At 42.3% G+C, this 26,446-nt stretch overlaps 1 long non-coding RNA gene and 1 pseudogene across 5 annotated transcripts; both read right to left on the bottom strand.

Moving 5' to 3' along the window:
• Positions 1 to 9,884: 9,884 nt before the first annotated feature.
• LOC144192890 (dead end protein 1-like) lies at positions 9,885 to 13,263 on the bottom strand (annotated as a pseudogene).
• Positions 13,264 to 14,551: 1,288 nt separating this feature from the next.
• LOC144192891 (uncharacterized) lies at positions 14,552 to 25,477 on the bottom strand. Of its 5 annotated transcripts, none has more exons than XR_013325475.1 (8): positions 23,890 to 25,477; positions 22,682 to 23,810; positions 20,855 to 21,060; positions 17,834 to 18,003; positions 17,640 to 17,737; positions 17,420 to 17,566; positions 15,970 to 16,196; positions 14,552 to 15,897 (listed from the first exon to the last, which is right to left on the bottom strand). It is a non-coding gene; the product is annotated as an uncharacterized LOC144192891 (long non-coding RNA). The 5 variants fall into 5 exon arrangements; XR_013325476.1 differs by having other exon boundaries at positions 22,682 to 23,641; positions 23,742 to 25,475; XR_013325477.1 differs by having other exon boundaries at positions 17,808 to 18,003; positions 22,682 to 25,461.
• Positions 25,478 to 26,446: the final 969 nt, after the last annotated feature.

The raw sequence follows: 26,446 nt of genomic DNA on the forward strand, positions 1-26,446 counted from the left end.
GGTTTGGGTTATGGTTGGGGTTATGGGTTGGGTTGGGGTTATTGTTAGGGGTCTGGGTTATGGTTTGGGTTAGGGATTTTGTTAGGGGTAATGGTTATGGTTGGGGTTATGGGTTGGGTTAGGGTTATTGTTAGGGGTCTGGGTTATGGTTTGGGTTAGGGATTTTGTTAGGGGTTATGGTTATGGTTTGGGTTAGGGATTTTGTTAGGGGTTATGGTTATGGTTGGGGTTATGGTTTTGGTTAGCGTTATTGTTTGGGGTTGGGGTTATGGTTTGGGTTATGGTTATGGTTGGGGTTATGATTTTGGTTAAGGTTTGGGTTAGGCTTATTGTTAGGGGTTGGGGTTATGGTTTGGGTTAGGGTTATGGTTTAGGTTAGGGGTTGGGGTTATGGTTTGGGTTAGGGTTATTGTTAGGGATTATGGTTTGGGTTATAGTTATTGTTGGGGTTACGGTTATGGTTGGGGTTATGGTTTTGGTTAGGGTTATTGTTAGGGGTTAGGGGTTATGGTTTGGGCTATGGTTTGGGTTATGGTTTGGGTTATGGTTTGGGTTATGGTTTGGGTTATGGTTTGGGTTATGGTTTGGGTTATGGTTTGGGTTATGGTTATGGTTGGGGTTATGGTTTAGGTTAGGGTTATGGTTTAAGTTAGGGTTATTGTTAGGCGTTGGGGTTATGGTTTGGGTTAAGGTTATTGTTAGGGATTATGGTTTGGGTTATGGTTATGGTTGGGGTTATGGTTATGGTTGGGGTTACGGTTTTGGTTAGGGTTATTTTTAGGGGTCTGGGTTATGGTTTGGGTTAGGGATTTTGTTAGGGGTTATGGTTTGGGTTATGGTTGGGGTTATGGGTTGGGGTGGTTATTGTTAGGGGTCTGGGTTATGGTTTGTGTTAGGGATTTTGTTAGGGGTTATGGTTTGGGTTCTGGTTATGGTTGGGGTTATGGGTATGGTTGGGGTTATGGTTTGGGTTATGGTTATGGTTGGGGTTATGGTTTTGGTTAGGGTTTTGGTTAGGCTTATTGTTAGGGGTTGGGGTTATGGTTTGGGTTAGGGTTATGGTTTAGGTTAGGGGTTGGGGTTATGGTTTGGGTTAGGGTTATTGTTAGGGATTATGGTTTGGGTTATAGTTATTGTTGGGGTTATGGTTATGGTTGGGGTTATGGTTTTGGTTAGGGTTATTGTTAGGGGTTAGGGGTTATGGTTTGGGTTATGGTTATGGTTGGGGTTATGGTTTAGGTTAGGGTTGGGGTTATGGTTTTGGTTAGGGTTATTGTTAGGGGTTAGGGGTTATGGTTTGGGTTATGGTTATGGTTGGGGTTATGGTTTAGGTTAGGGTTGAGGTTTAGGTTAGGGTTATGGTTTAAGTTAGGGTTATTGTTAGGGGTTGGGGTTATGGTTTGGGTTAGGGTTATTGTTAGGGATTATGGTTTGGGTTATGGTTATGGTTGGGGTTATGGTTATGGTTGGGGTTATGGTTTTGGTTAGGGTTATTGTTAAGGGTTGGGGTTATGGTTTGGGTTAGGGATATTGTAAGTGGGTATGGTTTGGGTTATGGTTATGGTTTGGGTTATGGTTATGGTTTGGGTTATGGTTATGGTTTGGGTTATGGTTATGGTTTGGGTTATGGTTATGGTTTGGGTTATGGTTATGGTTTGGGTTATGGTTATGGTTTGGGTTATGGTTATGGTTTGGGTTATGGTTATGGTTTGGGTTATGGTTTGGGTTATGGTTTGGGTTATGGTTTGGGTTATGGTTATGGTTTGGGTTATGGTTATGGTTTGGGTTATGGTTTGGGTTATGGTTTGGGTTATGGTTTGGGTTATGGTTTGGGTTATGGTTTGGGTTATGGTTTGGGTTATGGTTTGGGTTATGGTTTGGGTTATGGTTTGGGTTATGGTTTGGGTTATGGTTTGGGTTATGGTTTGGGTTATGGTTTGGGTTATGGTTATGGTTTGGGTTAAGTTTTGGGTTATGGTTAGGGTTATTGTTAGGGGTTAGGGGTTTTGGTTATGGTTGGGGTTATGATTTGGGTTATGGTTATGGTTTTGGTTAGGGTTATGGTTTTGTTTAGGGCTATTTTTAGGGGTTAGCGGTTATGGTTTGGGTTATTGTTATGGTTGGGGTTATGGTTATGGTTTGGTTTAGGGTTTTTGGTAGGTGCTTGGGTTATGGTTTGGGTTAGGTTTATTGTTAGGGGTTGGGGTTATGGTTTGGGTTAGTATTATTGTTAGGGGTTATGGTTTGGGGTAGGGTTATTGTTAGGGGTTATGGCTTGGGTTATGGTTATGGGTTGGGTTAGGGTTATTGTTTGGGGTTGGGGTTATGGTTTGGGTCAGGGTTATTGTTTGGGGTTAGGGTTATTGTTAGTGGTTAGGGGTTATGGTTTGGTTTGTGGTTGGGGTTATGGTTATGGTTCTGGTTAGAGTTATGGTTAGGGGTTGGGGTTATGGTTTAGGAAAGGGTTATTGTTAGGGGTTATGGTTTGGGTTATGGTGATGGTTTGGGTTATGGGTTGGGTTAGGGTTATTGTTATGGGTTAGGGGTCAGGGGTTATGGTTGGGGTTATGGTTTTGGTATAGTTTGGGTTGGGGTATATTTAGGGGTTGCGGTTATGGTTTGGGTTAGGGTTATTGTTAGGGGTTAGGGGTTATGGTTTGGGTTATGATTATGGTTGGGGTTATGGTTTGGGTTATAGTTATTGTTAGGGGTTGGGGTTATGGTTTGGGTTAGAGTTATGGTTTGGGTTAGAGTTATTGTTAGGGGTTAGGGGTTATGGTTTGGGTTATGGTTATGGTTGGGGTTAGGGTTATTGTTAGGGGTTAGGGGATTTGGTTATGGTTGGGGTTAGGGTTATTGTTAGGGGTTAGGGGTTTTGGTTATGGTTGGGGTTATGATTTGGGTTATGGTTATGGTTTGGATTAGGGTTATTGTTAGGGGTTTGGGTTAGGATTATTGTTAGGGCTTAGGTGTTATGTTTTGGGTTACGGTTATGGTTGGGGTTATGGTTTTGGTTAGGGTTATTGTTAGGGGTTAGGGGTTATGGTTTGGGTTATGGTTATGGTTGGGGTTATGGTTTAGGTTAGGGTTATGGTTTAAGTTAGGGTTATTGTTAGGGGTTGGGGTTATGGTTTGGGTTAGGGTTATTGTTAGGGATTATGGTTTGGGTTATGGTTATGGTTGGGGTGATGGTTATGGTTGGGGTTATGGTTATGGTTGGGGTTATGGTTATGGTTGGGGTTACGGTTTTGGTTAGGGTTATTTTTAGGGGTCTGGGTTATGGTTTGGGTTAGGGATTTTGTTAGGGGTTATGGTTTTGGTTATGGTTGGGGTTATGGGTTGGGGTGGTTATTGTTAGGGGTCTGGGTTATGGTTTGGGTTAGGGATTTTTTTAGGGGTTATGGTTTGGGTTATGGGTTGGGGTGGTTATTGTTAGGGGTCTGGGTTATGGTTTGGGTTAGGGATTTTTTTAGGGGTTATGGTTTGGGTTATGGTTATGGTTGGGGTTATGGGTATGGTTGGGGTTATGGTTTGGGTAATGGTTATGGTTGGGGTTATGGTTTGGGTTAGCGTTATTGTTAGGGGTTGGGGTTATGGTTTGGGTTATGGTTATGGTTGGGGTTATGGTTTTGGTTAGGGTTTGGGTTAGGCTTATTGTTAGGGGTTGGGGTTATGGTTTGGGTTAGGGTTATGGTTTAGGTTAGGGGTTGGGGTTATGGTTTGGGTTAGGGTTATTGTTAGGGATTATGGTTTGGGTTATAGTTATTGTTGGGGTTATGGTTATGGTTGGGGTTATGGTTTTGGTTAGGGTTATTGTTAGGGGATAGGGGTTATGGTTTGGGTTATGGTTGGGGTTATGGTTTAGGTTAGGGTTGAGGTTTAGGTTAGGGTTATGGTTTAAGTTAGGGTTATTGTTAGGGGTTGGGGTTATGATTTGGGTTAGGGTTATTGTTAGGGATAATGGTTTGGGTTATGGTTATGGTTGGGGTTATGGTTATGGTTGGGGTTATGGTTTTGGTTAGGGTTATTTTTAGGGGTTGGGGTTATGGTTTGGGTTAGGGATATTGTAAGTGGTTATGGTTTGGGTTATGGTTATGGTTTGGGTTATGGTTATGGTTTGGGTTATGGTTATGGTTTGGGTTATGGTTATGGTTTGGGTTATGGTTATGGTTTGGGTTATGGTTATGGTTTGGGTTATGGTTATGGTTTGGGTTAAGTTTTGGGTTATGGTTTTGGTTATGGTTTGGGTTATGGTTTGGGTTATGGTTTGGGTTATGGTTTGGGTTATGGTTTGGGTTATGGTTTGGGTTATGGTTTGGGTTATGGTTTGGGTTATGGTTTGGGTTATGGTTTGGGTTATGGTTTGGGTTATGGTTTGGGTTATGGTTTGGGTTATGGTTTGGGTTATGGTTTGGGTTATGGTTTGGGTTATGGTTTGGGTTATGGTTTGGGTTATGGTTTGGGTTATGGTTTGGGTTATGGTTTGGGTTATGGTTTGGGTTATGGTTTGGGTTATGGTTATGGTTTGGGTTAAGTTTTGGGTTATGGTTAGGGTTATTGTTAGGGGTTAGGCGTTTTGGTTATGGTTGGGGTTATGATTTGGGTTATGGTTATGGTTTTGGTTAGGGTTATGGTTTTGTTTAGGGCTATTTTTAGGGGGTAGCGGTTATGGTTTGGGTTATTGTTATGGTTGGGGTTATGGTTAAGGTTTAGGGTTTTTGGTAGGTGCTTGGGTTATGGTTTGGGTTAGGTTTATTGTTAGGGGTTGGGGTTATGGTTTGGGTTAGTATTATTGTTAGGGGTTATGGTTTGGGGTAGGGTTATTGTTAGGGGTTATGGCTTGGGTTATGGTTATGGGTTGGGTTAGGGTTATTGTTTGGGGTTGGGGTTATGGTTTGGGTTAGGGTTATTGTTTGGGGTTAGGGTTATTGTTAGTGGTTAGGGGTTATGGTTTGGGTTATGGTTGGGGTTATGGTTATGGTTTTGGTTAGAGTTATTGTTAGGGGTTAGGGGTTATGGTTATGGTTGGGGTTAGGGTTATTGTTAGGGGTTAGGGGATTTGGTTATGGTTGGGGTTAGGGTTATTGTTAGAGGTTAGGGGTTTTGGTTATGGTTGGGGTTATGATTTGGGTTATGGTTATGGTTTGGATTAGGGTTATTGTTAGGGGTTTGGGTTATGGTTTGGGTTAGGATTATTGTTAGGGCTTAGGTGTTATGTTTTGGGTTATGGTTATGGTTGGGGTTATGGTTTTGGTTAGGGCTATTTTTAGGGGTTAGGGGTTATGGTTTGGGTTATTGTTATGGTTGGGGTTATGGTTATGGTTGGGGTTATGGTTTGGTTTAGGGTTTTTGTTAGGGGCTTGGGTTATGGTTTGGGTTAGGTTTATTGTTAGGGGTAAGAGGTTATAGTTTGGGTTAGGTTTATTGTTAGGGGTAAGAGGTTATAGTTTGGGTTAGGTTTATTGTTAGGGGTTGGGGTTATGGTCTGGGTTAGGGATATTGTAAGGGGTTATAGTTTGGGTTAAGTTTTGGGTTATGGTTTGGGTTAGGGATATTGTAAGGGGTTATGGTTTGGGTTAAGTTTTGGGTTATGGTTTGGGTTATGGTTTGGGTTATGGTTTGGGTTATGGTTTGGGTTATGGTTTGGGTTATGGTTTGGGTTATGGTTTGGGTTATGGTTTGGGTTATGGTTTGGGTTATGGTTTGGGTTATGGTTTGGGTTATGGTTTGGGTTATGGTTTGGGTTATGGTTTGGGTTATGGTTTGGGTTATGGTTTGGGTTATGGTTTGGGTTATGGTTTGGGTTATGGTTTGGGTTATGGTTTGGGTTATGGTTTGGTTTATGGTTTGGGTTATGTTTATGGTTTGGGTTATGGTTTTGGTTATGGGTTGGGTTAGGGTTACTGTTAGGGGTTATGGTTTGGGTTATGGTTTGGGTTATGGTTTTGGTTATGGGTTGGGTTATGCTTTGGGTTAAGTTTTGGTTTCACACCTGGAGAACTCGGGAAGCACGGTGAGAATGATGTTTTTTGACCTCTCCAGTGCATTCAACACCATTCAGCCGGTCCTTCTGAGAGGGAAACTGGGGGTGGCTGGAGTAAGGAACCACCTAGCCGCATGGATCATCGACTTCCTCACCAACAGACCACAATATGTGAGACTCCAGGACTGTATGTCTGATGTGGTAACTTGAAGCACGGGGGCCCCACAAGGCACAGTGCTTTCCCCACTCCTCTTCTCCCTCTACACGTCAGACTTTAAACATAATACAGACACCTGCCACCTCCAGAAATTCTCCGATGACACCGCCATTGTTGGACGAGTGACTGACGGGAACGACCTGGAGTACAGGGGAGTCATCACAGCCTTTGTCGACTGGTGTAGGCAAAACCACCTGCACATCAACACCAGTAAGACAAAGGAAATGGTCATTGACTTTCGGAGGACACCTCAACAGACCACTAAGGTGAACATCCAGGGTAAAGACATTGAAATCGTGGAGAATTTGAAGTACCTGGGTGTTCACCTCAACAGCAAACTAGACTGGTCCACAAACATAGATGCCCTGTACAGAAGGGGCCAGAGCCGCCTCTACCTGTTGAGGAGCCTACGGTCCTTTGGAGTGTGCAGGTCACTGTTGAGGACCTTCTATGACACTGTGGTGGCATCTACCGTGTTTTATGCAGTGGTCTGTTGGGGAAGTGGGAGCACGGAGAGGGACAGGAACAGGCTGAACAAGCTGATCAGGAGGGCCAGCTCTGTTCTGGGCTGTCTTTTGGACTCTGTGGAGGAAGTGGGAGAGCGGAGGATGCTGACCAGGATGAGGTCCATCATGGACAGCACCTCCCACCCCCTGCACGAGTCGGTGGAGTCCCTTCGAAGCTCTTTTAGCAGTAGACTGCGGTACCCTCACTGCAGGAAGGAGCGCTTCCGCAGATCCTTCCTCCTATCAGCTGTCAGGCTCTTCAACCAAAAAAAGGCTGTGGGTTAGGACCTACTGAATTCTCATATAGTATACATGTGCTTCTATATATATGTATGTGTATGAAATATGTATATCTAAGCAACACGGTTACTTATTTATATATTTATTCATGTATTTATTTATTGACTTACTATTAACTACCTACTTGTGCAAAATGCCTTTCCTATTCCTGCATCCTCACCCTCTTCCTACTGCAACAAAGAAATTTCCCGAATACGGGATGAATAAAGTTATCCAATCCAATCCAATTCAAAATGGCAGCAGACACCCTTAAAACAAATACTGAACACTTTGAAGTAAGCACTTGAGGCATTCAATTAACCATCAAACAACATATAAACTGGGCTTGGTGTCCAAAGTAGGTCACAGAAAGCTACCCAAATAAACCAACACAAAATGATACCGCGACAATAACATACCAGTCGATGACATCGTGCTCCATGCAAGATACTCCATGCAATAAGCGCTTGACCATCGCTACACACCACCGCATCTCACCTCATCTTCTTCCGATCATCGTCCCTCTCCCCAGACAGTTAATCCAGCCCTTTGGCGAAGATCACAGAGCGTTCCGGGGCCAGTCGGGAGACATATTGTCCCTAGAGTGGCCAGGGTCGAGGCCACGGCGTCGACCCTAGGAGGCGTCCGGGAGAAATCCTAACGAAATTCCCGTGCCAGCCCACCGTACTCCTCAGGATGCGGAGGAGCAGTGGCTATAGGCCGAGCCCCTCCCCTATGACCGATCATCTTAAAAGGCCTCAACGGGACTTCTTCAGCATGACGGTATCCGTATGACAGATAGTTTGCCGCTAGCAGTAATTTACGACATTTCATGGATGTTCATCTTCTTTTGACGTGCTGAATGATAACAGACTTCCTTCTTCAACACATCTGGCATTTAATTGAAGCTATCCATCTGATAATCTACATTCACGTAATTGTAGAAGTAATAAAGCAAAAGAATAACAAGCAGCAATAAAGTCGACTCCTTCAACAATTGGTTGTTCGCAGAAGAATCCTCCCACGCCCCTCCCATCTTATTCCATCTTATAGGGTCTCACTTTTCCCATAATAAGAGATGGAATGTTTGGTCTGGTTACATGAAAACAGAACTTAAAAATGGGAAGATTAGATTAATAGCTTTTATGAAAATGAACCGCCCATAACTATGTTATTACATGTTATTTTTATCGAACAATCATTCATATGTTAACCAGGTGTTTGATTTAGGTGATTATCCCTGATCACCAGATTCCATTTTATATTATTTAGTGATTCCAAATGTCATTAAAACACGTTATTTGAAAGCTTTTCAATCCTTCTCTTGTCTCTATATGTAGGTTCTTAGCTATCTTTTGGTTTGTTAAATGAATGTCTGAATTAGTTCTGTAAAAAATGCAAATTTTACAGTTACCACTCTGGTTGCAAACAAGGCCACATATAAAGATAATAAAAAGACAAAAGGAGATGGAGTGGATGCTCTGTTCTTGGCTGTTTTGATGACCAAGCTAAGTTTACACCTTTTTGTTCTCAACACATCTCCTTGGAACAGGACATGACTTGAGTTACACCCACTTGTTCATTTGCATTTAGTCATGAAAGTGGACGTGCCTTGAGGACAGGGCCCTCTCTGGAACCCGGAAGCTACTGAAGGGTGGAAGTAGAGGCAGCCCAGACTAATCTGTATTGTTCAAATGTTCTGTCTGTGTGTTTTCAATTTTTGGTATTGTATTGCTTTGTACTTTGTGCTTTTGCTTTGCTGTTTATTCTGTCTAATCACCCTCTTGCTACTGCCACAATGTAATTTCCCGAATACGGGATGAATAAAGTTATCCAATCCAATCCAATCCAAAATGTTGTTTTGAAGTCAAGACATCACTAAGGTCACGAAAAAACTGGGTTTTGATGAAAAAGAACCTAATGTGACCTTTTTGGGGGTCTATTCCTTGAAAAGATTGAGGAATGCGAGCTTATAGGAACTGGCACATTTATTGGTCAATTCTCATAAAACAATGAATATGACAGGAACATCAGTGCATTTGCAAAATTCAATTGGTAAAATGAGATCATGTGCTTCTCACACGATTTGTCATAAATTGCTTATTGCTAAACAAGGTAAAGTGCTTTCCAAGCCCCAAAACTGGAAGTAACCTTCCGGGCAACATAATACCTTCACGATAACTAAGAAAAAATGTGTGAAACATCAACAGGAATACTTCCAGAAATATTTTTAGAAACCAACAAAATGGACAGTAAAGTGAAACGTGCTGTCGACCAGATGGCAAATTAAATCAAATGTTCAAGTTTTGTGTGTCAGGCCCAAAATCCCCCCCAAAAAGTCTACTGGGAACTGCAGAAGAAATGGGAAAAGATTCCGGTGGGCCGAGTCACCCCCACCAAAGAGAGGATAATGGATAAATTTAACAAAATGTTTTGTATTGCTTTTTTTCTTGTGAACTTTAATAATGCTCTGTTTTATTACCATTTCAGCATTCCTGTTATGGTTTAAAGGTTTCCTTAACTCGGACTGATAAAGAAAACATGATTCAGAATATCAAATCACTGCACAAACAACTGCGACGAGAGTTTGGAGGACTTTCCATCAAATCTAGAAAGCCTTTAAATACCGCAAGACGTGCTGAGCTGCCCTCTCTCTGGCGATTTCCAGCGTGGCTTCTTCGGTGGGTCCGGGCCAGATCACCAGCAACCCTGGGAAGACGGCGCCTACGTCTGGGATATGAACCTAGTAGGTGAAGTTTAAGTATCCTTCGCAGCAAGAATGGCTGAAGTTGAACTCAAAGTGCGGTGCACCAATTCCAGTCGCAGCGCAAACATTCTCCAGGTTAGAGAAAGCAGAGGCTACATACAGCGCAGGGTGCGGATTTGGACCCGTGGCTCCGGAGATTTTAGCCCGAGCGAGCCGGGTCGGTCACAGGGGTTATTGTGGGCCTGACCGCCGTGACTTGTCCAAGCGAGAAAGCCTTTTATGTGCTCTCATTTGGGGGTCCCAGTTGACTGAGATGTTGAAGCCATACTGCTTCCTAAAGGCTAGAACGAAAAAGTGTCCATTAAAAAGCCAATTTGAAGATTAAGAGGAAAATAGAAATGTTCCCGATATATAAAAGCAACATCATATCAGTTAGTCAGTTCTACAGTGGTAGTGTCAGGTTCATTAATAATTACCTTCGTCCGTAATTATCAATAACTGCAGGAAGACATCTTATTCAATTATTGACATTTAATTAAATAGAAATGGATACAACAGGTAAAAGCCTCCGGAGGGGAGCGTTACAGCAAGTGTCCCTTACAACTTCCGAACGTCTCCTCGAATAGACGTTTTCGTCCCATTCTTATGGTCACAAGTTACAGAGTTGTTGATCATTCCATCACGTATGAGTAAAAACAACATCTGGGACTACAATAACAATCAAAGTATTTTACTAATAACAAAAAGAGGGACTAGACCTAACAACATTTAGATTAGAGTAATTATACAACCTCCTTGACCTAAGAATCATATAATATAATCATAATCATATAATCGTTACATACAGAAAAACCCGAAGTGTACGGTTACATAACGATAACAATATTCTTGTTATTGTCCGAATAGCCCTGTCCTCGTCACCAAGGGCCCACCAAATCTCAAGGACCCAGATTGGGTGGATTGTTTGTATAACCATCCTGGAACAGGCTGTCTAGGTTAAAGATGACTTGGTGTGACCTCAACACTTTTGAAAAACAGAAAGAGAATGATTTAACAAAGTAATGAATTAATACAGAGAATAGAAAGAGAATGATTTAATAAAGAAATGAATTAATATAACTATTATAATAATAAAACAGAATAAACCCAACAGGTAGCATTGGATAGACCAGGGGTGTCCAAACTACAGCCTGCGGGCCATGCAGGGCTGCTTATTGTTATGATCAGCCTCAGGTGTGGAACCCAGGAGAAAATATCATGACAAAATAACCTTACAAGCAATAAAATGGAGAAAAACAACCAAAATACACACATCACTGAGGAGAAGGAAAGAAAACGAGGGAAACACACACCCACGCCAATCAAAGAGAGAAATGACTTCCACAACAACACACGAGGTTGCAATACACAGAGCGGTGGTTGATGAAGAAAAACCAACACTTGAGTCACACAAGGGAAGGAGAGCCAGAAAGAACAAAGCAGGTGAACACATTTTTACTAGGAAGGCCGATATTGAATTGTTTCAGTCTCAATGCCAGTCAAAATGCATTGGATGTCTATGACCGTCAATGACATGTTAATACTTCAAAATAAACTTTAAAAACATGTTTTTTCCCGTTTTTAACCTAATTCGGGTCCTTTTTAACATATGACAATGGAAGGATATGGAGTTGGCCCTGATTGCCTTGGATTTTTATGAAAGCAGCCCTCACAGAAGAAAGTTGGGACATACTCTTCTACAGTATTTGTTTACTTGCAATCACGATTGGATGCCCACTAACTGTAATTGACCCACCTTCCGCTAGCACCCTCTTAGCCATAGAAGCAGCATGGTGAGATGTGAAGTCGACAATCGCCAACAAAGTCTCTCTCTGGTTTGGACCCGTCAGATAAAGCCTCTCAACACCTTCAGTCATTCTGCGCAGCACCTGGCGGATAGAAACAAAAAACATATTTGTTTGTGTTAAATTTAACGTATTCTTGATTTGACCTGCAAACAGTGTAACTTTTGTTAACCTGAAAGGAAATTGTTTCGTCACCTGACTTTTTTTTCATGACTATGATGTAGCGACGAAGAGCTTAAAACGGATCTCGGGTGACTTTAACAGAAGATGAGTGCCAGTTTTCGTCAGACGAGACGAAAAGGCGACAGTTTCTGTCATATGTTCTTGATCCATGACATTTCCCTATTGCTCAGCCTGCATTTTTTCTGTCACCTCCCACAAATCTGCACCTGAAAGTTTGCCACACCAATATTTATTCACAACTAAATTGTAAAAAGTCAGTTTAAGATATCATAGACATACAATTTCTTTCAGAAAGTCTGTTATCATTTCAAGATTTTTGACTTTTTCTGTGTAAGGGGGGTTTCAAATCCTGGTCAGTCCTTCTGTGTGGAGTTTGCATGTTTTCCCCAGGTCTAAGTGAGTTTCTTCCGGGTACTACGGTTTCCTCCGGGTTACTACGGTTTCCTCCTACAATCCAAAAATGTCTATGTTAGGCTGACTCTAAATTGCCACTGGGTATGAGTGTGCATGGTTGTCCATCTCACTGCCTCTGGACCGGAGTCAGCTGGGATAGGCTCCAGCACCCCCCGCGACCCTAATGAATGAATTTTTCACAGCAGTGGTGAAATATGCTATGCGGTGGGAAATTGGGAATTTTGACCAGCACACGAGAGGGGAGGAGCCATGTGGGGGTGTGGCTTATAATTCTTTTCATCCAAAAGAGTCAAATGAAAATGAAGAATGCTGCCAAAAAGAACTATATTCCTATCCATGGGTCAAGTTTAAAGTATAAAAAAAACAAGGACTGTCGGAGTAAAATTAGTTTAAAAAAAAAAAACTGAGCAGCTGGATTACCTTAAGAAGTTGATCTTCTTGGACGATCATTGGCAACTCAGTGATCCACAGCTGCCTTTTCTCTGTGCTACGGTACACGACTATGCGCACGCCGGGCTCCAGCATGTGACCGTGTAGCTGGTGTATTGCTGCTTGAGCAATCTCCGCTGAGCCTTATTTGGCATAGGCAAAATCGCGGTTGTGCCCACGGAAGTTCATCATCAGTCGAAACTCCCAAAGTGGCCCGACCGAACTGAAAAGGGGAATCAGTTTGTCTTCGTAGATCTCTCGAGGAATGCTGCCGATAAAAACTTCACAGTTGAATTCCGGTGCCGGACCATACCACACTTTCATAGGAATGAAGAAAAAAAAGTAGGGAGATAGGTTTGAGATGGTAATTTATCATTTTGACATCTGAGTTGTATGCCCTGTGAACATCGAGAATGGAAATGTTCATTTTCTCACCACTTGGTGGTCCCCCATATTTGCGCTGTCCATTAACTTGTGTCAGCCTGATGTTAGTTTTTTGAAGCCACTTTTCCAGTGTATCCAACGGGTTCTTAATTGGCACCTGAGAAGAAAGAGCAATGCACAGTGACCACCCCAAACTGATTAAAAACCAAGATGTCTTATTGCAGGCGGTCCGGCGGCTGAGTGGTTAGTGTGTTGGCCTTGTGGTTCTGTTGTCCCGGGTTCAAATCTAGGTCAGACCACCTGTGTGGAAATTGCATGTTCTTCTGTGTGGACTATGTGGGTTCCAAAACATGCAAGGTAGACTGATTGCACACTCTAAATTGTCCCTAGGCATTAGTTTGAGGGTGAAATGTTGTCTGTCTACCTAAAGTCAGCAGGGATAGGCTTCAGCACCCTCTGCAACCCTAGTGAGGATGAAGCAATTCAGAAAATGAATGAATGAACACATCTCTTTTAAGTGTCAATTGATTTTGTTGGTTCATAGTTTGTTTTAGTCCAATCCAACGTTCTATGAATTAAGGTTTTTTTTTTACTGCACAAAGAGAAGAGCTTAAACTACTCTTTGCTCTTCATTTTATATTATGGGAGTCAATGTCAATGTATTGCACAGTCTTGTAGGCCTCATTTAGGAGAAGTGGGCTTTGTTGAGTGAAATCTGTCCGGTCATTCAGTCAAAAATGACAATGTCAGACATGACATGTGTTTTGAAGAATCTGACATATTTTACTCATTCTTTTTAGTATAGCTGTTTCCTTTTGATATCACATTTTACTCATTCTTTTTGTGGCGGTCTTGTTTTAGTATCGCCACTGAAGTTGGGCTCCTGTTCTCAATTCAATTACAATGTGAACAGAAGGATGGGTCCGAGACTCTTCGACTACAATGTTAACAAAAAGCTCTTCCTGAGATTCTTGTTTCAAGGTGGGATTCACACTGATAAGAGAACAGATGGAGGACTTCAAAGGGCAGAGGAACAAAGAGCAGGGCAGAGGGTCGGGACTTTATAGGACCAGCGGAGACAGAGGTCTGGATGATGTGGATTAAAGGCTGGAAGATGTGGAGCCCAGAGAAACCCCCCTCACAGCAGCCCTGGACCAGCCCACATCTCATTATTACTCAGCGAATTAATATGCATTTTTGTTGGACTATAACTGGGCAAACGCGGGTTTGGACAATGTCTTTTCCATCCTCCGCTTTGGGACATCAACACTCAGCGGGCTTATTCTATGGGAGGGAGACCCGGAGCTCTGTATGAATCAATTTGAATGGAATAAACCATCTGTGGATAAACTCGCTCAACCCTGGTTTGTCTCCTCCGATGCTGAACACGCTCCATTGTTAGACTGGGGACTACAGAGTTAAGGAATTGGAGTCAGGTGAAATAGTTTAGTCTAACAGTTTTTGTCACTTGCCTCCCAAAATCCTTCAGAGCAAAAATAAGAATACTAATAACATGTTATTTAGAGCAATCAAATCAACATGGGTAACTGTTAGGTTCAGCAAGAATTACACTTTAATATAATAATAAAACAAGGCAGGCAGATATCTGATTCAATTATTGACATTTAATTTAATTTGCATCTCTGACCTACTTGCAAGTGAGAATACATTCCGACATCGTCTCCACCACGAATAATTTTACCGTGCGGTCATTTCACTTGCCCCTTTAAGGCCATTAATTAAAATAATTACAAGGTTATGAATTAATCCAACTGCATAAGCAAAGACAACACATGCAACAAACGTAGCATATCAGGTATACAATTATAACAATTAAGGGGAATTAAAAACAAAGTCTATTGGAATTTAAACAAACAAGCCTTATTCGACAAAACAATTTCATAAAGAAGAGAAAAGAGCGTCACGATTTACAACAATATGTGAGTGTAATCACAAAGGTTGCTCGGATAGCCATCATGCTTCATAAGTATCTTCTTAAGCCTCCTTCCCGGTCTGCATTCCTTGGGTAGAAGTCCAGTAAACAGTCTTCGGAAGGAGGACTCGGTGACTTGTTACGATCCCGAGTTCTCTTCAGACAAATTGAAAATGCTTCCATACAAAAATGAGTAAATGCACACACAATAGTATTACAGAATTAGTCCAACTGTAACGCAGACAGACAGAAACATGAATAGTAAAGTCCAGCCGGCAGGATACTTTTTTAAATGTCCAAAAGCACATGGTGCAGTGAAGTTTATAAATACACAAATATAAAGTAATTCCCCCGCCTGTAGCGCATACCGAGTTGATTCAAAGATTGAATGAGGACGTGGAGAGACCAGCTGAAGTCGTCTTTGTCACCACTGTCGGGTGCTCTGGCAGACACATTGGTCGCCGGAGGTCAAAAATGATGCACCAACCAAGAAATCAGCCAGGTATTAGTTGAACTGTGAAGGTAACTACGTCCCAAAAGTTGCTCGGTTGATGAATTTCCTTCCCGTGGTGACGATTAATATCGTGCTGGACCTCCAAAAGGCTGCCCTCGAAGTTGATCATTGATAATTGTACGTGCTCTGCTGACCAGACTTGGACTACTTATTTATTGATAATTCATTTGTCCGTCTGTTGTTATTTGCGACTGTGGTGAAACCTTTAAATCTCACTATACTTGTATAATGACAATCAAAGCATTCAATTCAAGAAGTTGTCACAAAACGAGATTCAAGAATTTGCGTCAATAAAAAAGTAGTACTGTAATGGCACCAATGTGCCATTTCAACTAAACCTGCTCTCTGGGGAACACATTTGAAACATAACCATGGAAACATCATCGTTTATAGATGCAGTGTATGTCCATACCCTGCTTGATTCTATCATTCCATACCTGAAAGAGCCCGAATATGGCAACTGTGGGTCAGAGGATTTTTCTATTGGCTATGTTTGGCCCATATCTGGAGAAACAAAGACAGGTCACTAGGAGAGGGAAAATATATCACAAACCCAATCAATCCCTAACAGCATACCTGTTAAGATGCTTCTCTCAGTACCTTAAAAATGGACAGGGGACAGTTCTTCAGTCTTTGGGGTGAGAGGCGCAGTGCTCACGTAGGCGCCGCCATCGGTCATTAGGGAAGACACCGCTGACCCCCCCGTTGGCGCTTGGACTGTTACCCTGGCGTGACCTCTGATTGTGCAATACTGGTTGTGCTCCACACCAGCCATCCGCTTGCTGCACTTGCGATGAAGCATGCTGCAGAGCGAGCAAATATCAGACACCAAAGAAGCAGGCATACTAATTTTTATAGAACAGCCTTAGTGTTATACAGTAGTAAATCGACAAACGAGAACCCTGACATACGAGTAAAATTTCGAGCCAAGAATTATATCTATATACAAGACAAACTTATAGAGATACGAGAAAGCCAGGTAGCCAAGACGTGAGAGGCTGTTTATGATTTTAGCGCACAGTCTTTTTTGCCTCATCTTTCATGTATAACAGATATCTATGAGCACTGGGCGGCAAGTTGCATTATTTTCAGTTTTTTTTCCTGTCACTCAGCAAGAAAGGCGGAGCGATCGCTAATACGAGGAGTATATATTAATCCTCGTTGGCAAGTTGTCTTGCTGTTGCAAGGTCATTTGTGTGCATCATTTTTGGAATACTTTGAAGGGAATACAAAAGCAAATAGCCCGATCAATAATGAAAGTCAGGTTGGAGGCGGGGCAAATAACTAACCCGGGAGATGGTATCAAACTTCAAATTTAAAATTTGAATTAAGTTTAGTTAATGGTTAGATTTAACTTATTTTGAGTGCAGCAATCCAAGTTCATTTAAATCCGTCTAAATTTAGTTCTATTAAACACATTTTAGTAATATTAAATCACTAGTTATGTGTTACTTTGTTAATAAAACATTTTTTTACAATCCAATATCCTGTTTTGGGGATTTTTTTCTCAGTGGCTTGGAACAAAGGAATTTGTTTAGTTCATTCCAATGGGAAAAGTTTGTTCGAGTCAGAGTATATCGACATTCGAGTTCAGTCCCGGAAAGAACTAAGCTCGTGTCCCGAGGTACCACTGTAGTAGTCATTTCAACTGTGTCATAAAGAGAAAAATATTTGGTATTATGTTACTTTTGTTTGACCTTTCACATTTTTTAAAATGCCTTAAAAAGGACGAATGGATATTTTTTCTGTCATTAGAAAAAAATAAAATAACACCAGTAAGACCTGGTGTCCACATACGGGTCACAACAGTATGATTATATTTTGGCATGCATATGTGCAAAGAATAATTCAAAAATGATATCCACCAGCTTTCAATTCCAATCCTATCATTTCAGCCCTCCCTGTTCATATACAATTGACGTCTAGCAATGTCAATGACAGTTCGAGAGTCAATTCTGTGGCCCTGTTCATCCCTTCAAACACTTGTAAATCATCTTTCACACATTTAAAAGAAAGACATGCTCACCGTGGTGCTGGGAGATGTTGACCTCTGAGTCAACTTAGAACAGGACTGAGCTCTGTTTTGTTAAGTGGTCGAGTGGTAATTGCCAACGCAGTCTGTTTGAGAATTATATGAGGAGGGCTGAAGCAGATTTTCGGATATCACTCCAACCTGAGGAAAGGCGACCCCTTATTTTCACCAGCGGAGAAGAATACCTTCGATGTGTGTGTGGATACACAATTACCTCAAAGAGTTGGGTGTCAATAAGTAGTTGAGGAACTGCGTGGGTAGGAGGGGAAAGGAGTCTGCTTGTTCACATGGTTGAGTTTGAAAAGATACTATCTGTCAGAAATAAAAATCACAATAAAAATAAATATGTATAGCAGCCAATGAATCCAAATTTACAACAGACCAGATATAAAATACTATAACACCAGCCTCGTGGGTCAGGTTTGCAGTGCCCTGGGAGTGGGTGGACCGCTGCCACCGGGATCTCCAAGCACTCCTTGAAGAAAAATCTCAGCGTGCCACAGTAAGTCAACGATCACTTCCACCCCAAAACACTTTCCGCCTCTTTTTACGAAATTAAAGGTCTGGATCTACTTTTGCTGTAATAATAGAAGATTATTTTGTCATTTTACTTTTTTGTCCTCTCCGAATAATATAAAGTGGAAAATTATTTATTTGGACGCTACATGAAGAGGAAGTTGTTTGGTTTGGCGTCAGCGACGTAATGTCTATCCATGCAAAACTACTTTTCCTGTGAGAACAGGAGATTAAATCATTTTGAGAGAAAAACATTTCAAAAGGACAAGATTAAAGCCAGGGTCCTAAGGTCTCCCCCAAGGCTCTGTCCTTGCACCCCTCCTCTTCGTGTTATACATCAACAACCTCCGAAGAGTCATCCCAGCAGATGTCGACATCGCCATAATCATGTCCGCCCTCCCCCCGCCCTGTCCAACCAACGAGAAGTCCTCCCACCCCCCATCGAGTGCCCATGGGTGAACGACACCGACCTCTGGACAGTCTCTGCAACCCTTGGGAGTGCCACAAAACTTGATCCCCCCGCCAGTCCTTCGGGAACGTGCCATCTCCGCCATCCGTGCAGTCGCACCAGAGGTCACCATCTACACCGACGGCTCTGCTACCGATGGAACAAGGGCCGGCGGGGCGGCGATGATCGTCACCACTGGAGATCCAAGACAGACGCAATCACCACGCACTCAAAGCGTGGGGCCCCTTTCACGTCCTCCTTCGAGGAAGAGACGGCGGCCATGACAATGGCCCTGCAATGGCTAACTGACACGAACATAGCTGGTGACGTCGCAGTGTGCTCGGACAGTCAATCACTACTGACTGCCATCGCCAGCCACTCGGCCGACACCGGCAAAATCCGTCGTCTGCTGAACCAGTGCAGGGCTCAGACAGCCCTCCTGTGGACCCCAGGTCACTGCGGGTTGCCTGGGAACGAGATGGCAGACGCCCTAGCGAAGGAAGTCGCCTCCTCCAAGGTCGATGAGCCACGACCAATCTCATTCGCCCCAGCCAAGGCAGCCATCAGATGACTAATTCGCGACAATCCACCAAGACCGGATCATCGCGCAGCGGTCGTCTACCCAAAATATAACTGGCGCCTAGACTGTGCGCGCGTGAAGAACCGGAGCGACGCGGTTCTCATCGCCCGCCTCCGCTCGGGCCACCACCCAAGCCTGAGAGCCTACCGTCACCTTCTCAACCCCACCCTCGACCCAACCTACCCCCTCTGCCGGGAAGAGACGCAAGACCTCGAACATTGGCTCCAGCGTTGCCCCGGCCTTTCTTCCCTCCGCCTCCAGATCTTCGGTGTCGCCTCACCCCCCCTGGACGTGCTGGTGACTGAGCCGTCCAAGGTGCTAGCGCTAGCCAGGCGTACCCTATGTTAGGGCCACCTGGGCGCCGCCTCTACAACAACAACAACAACGGCAACATCCCAAATGATGAAGGCGGTGAAAGAGGAGCTTTCTGTGAGCACTAACAAAAAGGGACATGACCTAGACTCCAAAACTTGAAGTGCAACTCAAGTCCAAAGACCTGCTGGGGGTTCCCCTTAAACAACACCAACGGTCGGATGATGAAGGATAAAGGTCGGACAGAGATGGAGAAGTCACAACATTTTGTAGTTACTTTGCGTACTTCTGTTTACTTTTGTTACTGCAAAATGGAGTATTTTTATGTTGTGACATTTGTTCTCAACCTGTGAAGCCATGTAATGTTATTTTTGCTGCACAGGACAAATTTTCAGAGACTGTGGTGGTTTAATAACAATGACAAATTGAACAAATACATGCTCATTAGAGCAACTTGAATTGCAATGTCTGTTGAAAGCATTTCATTTAACTATAAAGTATTTTGTTCAATCTATCGAAGAGTTAGTGACATTTGGGTAATGTGATCCTTTTTTGTGAATTGACGGGGATGCGGGTTCAACCCCACCAATGTCACGAGTTCTACATTTAAAGCCATTTTCAAGACAGACTATGGCAGAAATACGACAGGACAGGCACGACTTTCATCATTTGCTTCGATGGCGATAGAAAAGGTAGAAAGAAAGGAGGATAAATATCGTGTACAGTTAGAGGATTTTTGATGAGTAAAATATGGCTATATTCCTAAATAATATTTGAATTGTATGAAGTCATTCTTGATTATTTCTAATGTGTCGCAGCTGTAGATGCAGTAGTTTTTATAGCCATTAAATAGTGTGAGGGGTTGGATTAAAGGCGTCGCCAGAAAATGCACCGAGCGCCGCTGCATCCTGAAACACCATTTTCGGTGTTAGGCAGCCCGAGTATAGTATTGTTAGTCGTAGCAACTTGTCAAAACAGGGTTGCTTTTTCAAAAGAAACAAATGCAGAATGGAGTTTATTTTCTGTTTCACATGTGGCCCCCGAGAAAATATAATTGCCCACACTTGCTCTCTGGCAATGTTTCTTGCTTGCACCCCCCAACTTTTTCCCCTCTTTTCTCATGCGCTCCCAGTTTTTGTCTTTGCGATATTTGGTGCAAACATCTAATCTACCTTCCTTTAAAAAAAAAAATTAAAAAAGGTCCTCCTGAGACGTTTTTGACAAAAATCGTTAACGCAAAAACAAGTTCCCCTTCACCTATGTTCAAAATAAATCCCATTACAACCTTAATCTTTTAATCTCCTGTTAATGCGGCTAAAGTAGTTTTGCGTGGATAGACCATATGTTGCTAACGCCAAAACAAACAATTCATCTTCATGTAGTGTCAATATTATTATTTTTTCAACTTTAATCTTATCGTTTTCCTATTTTGTTCTCTCAGGATATTTTAATCTCCTATTATTACAGTAAAGACCTTACATCACTCAAACCAAATAACTTCATAATAACAAGGACTTGAATTTCCTAAAATGAGGCGGAAAGTATTTTGGGGTAGATGCGAATGTTGACTTACTTTGGCACGCTCAGGTTTTGTGCAAAGAGTGCTTGAGAATCCTGGTGGAGAAGGGAACCTTCACCACGCTGAAAGAGCAGGAGCCATTGAACTGCTACATCTGCCAGCCGGGTCAGTGCAAGGTAAGGCACTGTCTCTGGCCCAATTAGTGCCCCAGGATCCAAAACTTCGTTGCCAACAGCTGCACAATGAACGTTGGGAGTACCCTGCAAAAAACAAAAGAGGCTCACTAGAAACCTTTTAGTTTCGAGACACCGCAACTAATTAAGCGTTTTTTTCCTGCTCATATTATCAAGTGAATACAGCAATTGTTTGAAAGTCCCGTCGTGAAGGGATTGAGGGTTGCCTGCCGTGCTAATGCTAACGTAGTGAAACCAAACCCATGTTCCAGAAATTGCCGGATACATAAGGTGAATATGTAAATGTTTGAGCACCAATACCAATACACTTCATTACTTCAATAAAAGACAAGCATGCTCCAACTACTTTTTAAAAAATAGCTCATGTCGAGTCATAATTTCGTGTGTGTTCAAATTACCTTAACGATGCGCCCAATAACCTGGAGTGTCTTGTGTAGGGTGTAATGAATGATCAGTTATAAAAATTAACTTTAGTTTGAGCAACGTTAATGGAGAGGACAGACTTGATTATTTGCACACAGTAACAGTAAATGACAATGTGAAGTGTGGGAAGACCAAGGGATGTTTTGATTTGCAAACATGACATGCGATTATGGGACACTGTAACTATGATGACATTCAGAAATGACATTGGTTATGACATGACCAGTGTCGGATTGCCAAATTTGTATCAAAAACTTGTATAAAGCATCAGACCCAAACTTGTGCTTATGACGACTTTGATGAGGTTAGGTTGCAATTCAAGGAAGACAGTAGATCAACACCAGAAAGAGTCCAGGTTCCAGCTGTTAAGGCTGAGAAGGTTGAAGTCAATGTAATACCCAAGCCAAAACGATACCCTTCTAAAGTGATAAGAGAACCATCTTATCTAAAAGACTGTTTCTACGTATGCCTAAGATGAAGAGAAAGATCCGATCCAATGTAATATTGATTCCTGTTATAGAATGATGTGCAACATACCTGTGACTTTTACTTCAGCCTGAAACTCAGCCAAATCTAAAGAGTGGCTCCATGCAGTGAATGGGGAGTTTCAATCACTCAAAGAAAACTACACATTGAATTTTTCTCCCAATATTACAAAAAGTCATGTGCTTAGACTCCTTAGAGACTTTACGTCGGCAAAAGTTGATGCCCCTAAAACCAAACAACTTCCGGTTCACGTACCGTAAAACCAGGAAAACAGCTTAATGTAGCAACTTTTTTCGTCCCAATATTACTTCAACCACCTGACATGAAGAAAAGAGCCGTTTTGTGCTCACACAGACTTCATTCGACAAAAGTTGAAGTCTGGAAAACCAAAGGACTTCTGGTTTACTTGACATAAAAATAAGCAAAAACATGACTTCAAACTCATAATATTACGATTTGAAACTTGTCATAGTACAATCTATGATTACATATTTCAATTTTTGCGAAGCAATGCAATAAAGCCTCACCTCGTCGAGGACAGCCATCGAACGTCTGGGGCAGCCCATGGCTTTATAAGAAAATAACTCTTTTTTTTTCCGAGTCCTCGAAAGCCCGCATCTGGTTTCTTTCCCTATCTTCCCATATCAACATACCTGATAAGAATAATCTGGTTCGGTATCACGCTTCTGGACAGCTTGCTGATGAGTTCATCATTTGATTCAGGTTTGGTAGAAGAGGGAGATATGAAAATATGGCGCTGTTTATTCCCGGAGCCTACCTGGTAATCAAAGAGCTGGGTTTCAAGGATGAGCGTAGGAGATCTGCCAGGATTCCATCGCCGTGGGCATGGTCAAGCACCCCGGCGAGATCGAGCACACGTCGACGGTGTGCGCACCATGCATGACCAGAAAACACGTGCGTGGCCGTCGTCAGCTCGCGCGTTTGCCGTCGCGGGGGCGGAGCTTCCACTTTTAAGGCGTTCAAGTACATTCCATAATTGTGGGAAAGTACAACAAATGGAGTATTAAGCAAAATTAGAATATTTAGAAGTTGTGCTATTTTTACTTACAGGAAGGCAACTTTTCGCTGCTTTTAGTAATACATGTCTTAGTTAGTAATTGAGTATTGGTTTTAAGAATTAATTAAGTAAATTGAGCATTACAACAAGGCGGGGTCCTCGGTTCAAATCCAGGTCACGTCCACCTTTGTGGAATTTGCATGTTCTGGAATGAGCAACACATACAAGACTTATACAAACAGAATACATGATTAGTGTGTGAAATGTTGTGTTATAGTCTAGTGAAGATATATTTGACACCACCTACTTCAGTAAAGCTGGGCCCCACCACCCCCTATTGCGACCTATGAAAGTGATGCGTGATGTGTTTTTGTACAGGCACACAGGTGGATCTACCAGCGTGGGCACGGCACAGAAGAAGATTCCTGAGTCGTCCAGTTTTAACTGCTTGATATACAGTTGAGTTTGCAGGGCACTGGTATTTGTGCTGGAGGTAAACCTGTCAGAAAACTTATCCGTTCTTGAGTCCCAACCATAACCATTCTTAGGGATCGTCTAAACGAATTCGGCTGAATTTCTTCCTGTTTGTACCAAAAGATGTACTTGCTTCCAGGAGAGCTATCGTAGTGACAGGTCAGCGTCACTGCCGCTCCCTCCATTGCCTGCACATACCCTGTCGGCTCGTTTACCCTTTGGTCGCCATTTCCAATAAGAGAGCAACTAAGGTGTAAGACATAGGTTACAATTAGAAATGACCTAAGATGATCTTACCAAGGCTCAAAGCAGCCATCAGCAGCACCCACAAGTGAGCAGGAATCACCTTTCTGCGCTCAGAGTCTGCATGAATGTGAATGCTTACTTGCAGCTGGATGAGTGCGGTTTTCACTTCCTGTTGCAATGACATCAATAAGCACATTTTAAGATTTCCTGCCTAGTTGAAGCAACAACGTTTGATTGTTCTATCTCACCTGAAAGTCATCTATATACCGACTGTTTTGGTTCTGCCATAGTGCATGTTAAGCAGTTTCAGGGCTGCCAACCACTCGGAAAATTCAGGAGTTTCTTCGGAAATGCAATGCAAACTCTTCCTGATTTACCAGTTAGGCGATGTATCTCTTCCTTGGAAGGTGTCCTACACTTTTTTGACTTCCTATACAACCAGGTGTCACTGCTACCCGCTGCAGCTAATGACTTGTGTGAGGAAGGTGAGGAGATTTTACATCAGTAAAGTTAATCCCGTCACAACCTTCTAAGATTTGCTGTTTTACTATGCCAGGTGACAAGGGACAATGGTTGTGCCAGGATGTGTTGGTGTCATCAGGTTGGTATTGAACATGAAAGAGGCAGTATTTTGGGAAGAACTAAATGTGCGTGTCTTTGGCAGACAAGAAGGTGAACCTCTTCTCCATCACAGTTGTGGTCCTTCGTCTAGTCTTTGCCAAGACACTTGCCATCAATTGCGTCATGACGCTGTGCCTGCTGTCTGCCATAGCACAATAGTCATTACATTTTTCACAACTGTACTGTCATCTTGTGACGTAAAACCAGAAAACTCAGGATAGTGTTCTTCATTTTGTGTTGTGTGTGCTTTGTTTTTTTTTCATGTACAGCATAAGTGTCAAAGTGTCAGCCCGGGGGCCAAATCTGGTTCGCCGCATCATTTTGTGTGGCCCGGGAAAGTAAAGTAAGTGCCGACTTTCAGAATCAAATTAAAATGATGAGCGTAGATGTATATTACATTTCCTGATTTTCCCCCTTTTAAATCAATAATAGTAATTTTCTAATCATTTTAGTCTGTTTTTAGTTCATTTTTTTGTTAAATCTAAAACTAAATGTAAAGATAAAAAAACTTTGTTTTAGATCTATAAAAAAAACTGAATTTCAGGGCTTTTAATCCATTTATAAAAAAAATCTAAATATCATATCTAAAATGGTCTGGCCCACGTGAAATCAAGTTGATGTTAAAGCGGCACACAAACTAACTCGAGTCTGACCCCCTTGTTGTACAGCAATCCCTTGACATACGAGTGCCCTGACATTCGAGCAGTTTTGAGATACGAGTAAAATTTCGAGCAAATATTTATCTTGAGAAACCCAGGCGGGGCAAATAGAGCCAACCCGGCAGAAGAAATGTTAGGGCTGCTTGATTGTATGCTTTTTTTTACCCCCTGGTGACATGTCTGAGTGATTGCCCATTGTGTTCAGCTATTGTTTATCCGACCCTGGTGTATTACCTGCCTGCTCTCTCGTCTTTTTCCCAGGTGCTCCTAATTCTCTTGTCAACCGATGTCAGTCTATTTAAACCCCACATGTCATTTGTTGGATCATCTGCCTTATTTGCCTAGCCATGTGTCTGCGGTACCCCATTCCTCGATTCCCCGTGTTTCCCCTAATCAGGTACCTGTGGCCTAGGTCTAGTGGTATGATTCTCGCCTTGGGTGCAACAGGTCCCGGGTTAGACTCCCTGACGCGCCCTTCAAACTTGGAACAGTAATTTTGACGGGAATCTGGGACATTGGTAACCATTGAGAATCAAAGGGTCAAAACATCCTGTACCTGTTGCTCGTTGGTCTAGTGGTATGATTCTCGCTTAGGGTGCGAGAGGTCCCGGCTCCGACTCCCGGACGAGCCCTGCAATCTTGGAACAGTGACTTTGACGGGAATCTGGCACATTGGTAACAATTGGGAATCAAATGGTCAACTAGCATGTACCTGCGGCTCGTTGGTCATCATTAAGAATGACCAAATCAAATCTTCAAGACATACCGCCGCGGGCTGCTGATTGAACGGCGCCATCTTGGTTGGGGTAGCTAAAACGGATACAGACTCAAAAAGATGTTGTAAAGTTGGACAAAAACTGGAACCACACATAGGAACTCTTCCACAAGATGGGGAACTTCTGCAGACTGTGACCGAGGTTGAAAATATGCAGTCACTCTTCCAAGCTTAGCCACACAGTGTGTTGTTATTAGTTCACTTCCCCACTCATTAATGTGGTTGACAACTTGTGTTGATTAGGTTATTAATTATGACTTATTTATTGATTATTGAGTTGTTCATTGTTATTATTTATTTGTGTATTTGCTTGTTGTTGACAACTTATATGTTGATTACGTTATTAATTATGACTTATTTATTGATTATTGACATATTCATTGTTATTATTTATTGACCTATTTGCTTGTTGTTGACAACTATGTTGATTACGTTATTTTGACGTTTTATTTATTGATGATTGAGTTATTTTTACAGTTGACTACAAAAAGCAGTCTTTTGGTGAAGAAATTGAGCTAGAATAAAATGAATCACCTCCCGAGCCCTCTTCAATGTTTGGATTTTTACGAGAGGCCTTATTTCCTAATTCCATATTATCGCCTATGGAATACTTGCTCCTCTTTCAATATTTGTTTTAACTGACACATATCAACTGTGAAACCAATTTCGTGATAGGCAGCTGTGTATGATGACAACAGAGGCTTTTGATGATTTGATGATGATGATAATAAAGCCTATGTCTGAACAGAT

The sequence above is a fragment of the Stigmatopora nigra genome, unplaced genomic scaffold (genome assembly GCF_051989575.1).
Source record: "Stigmatopora nigra isolate UIUO_SnigA unplaced genomic scaffold, RoL_Snig_1.1 HiC_scaffold_28, whole genome shotgun sequence".
NCBI classification, from domain to species: Eukaryota; Metazoa; Chordata; class Actinopteri; order Syngnathiformes; family Syngnathidae; genus Stigmatopora; species Stigmatopora nigra.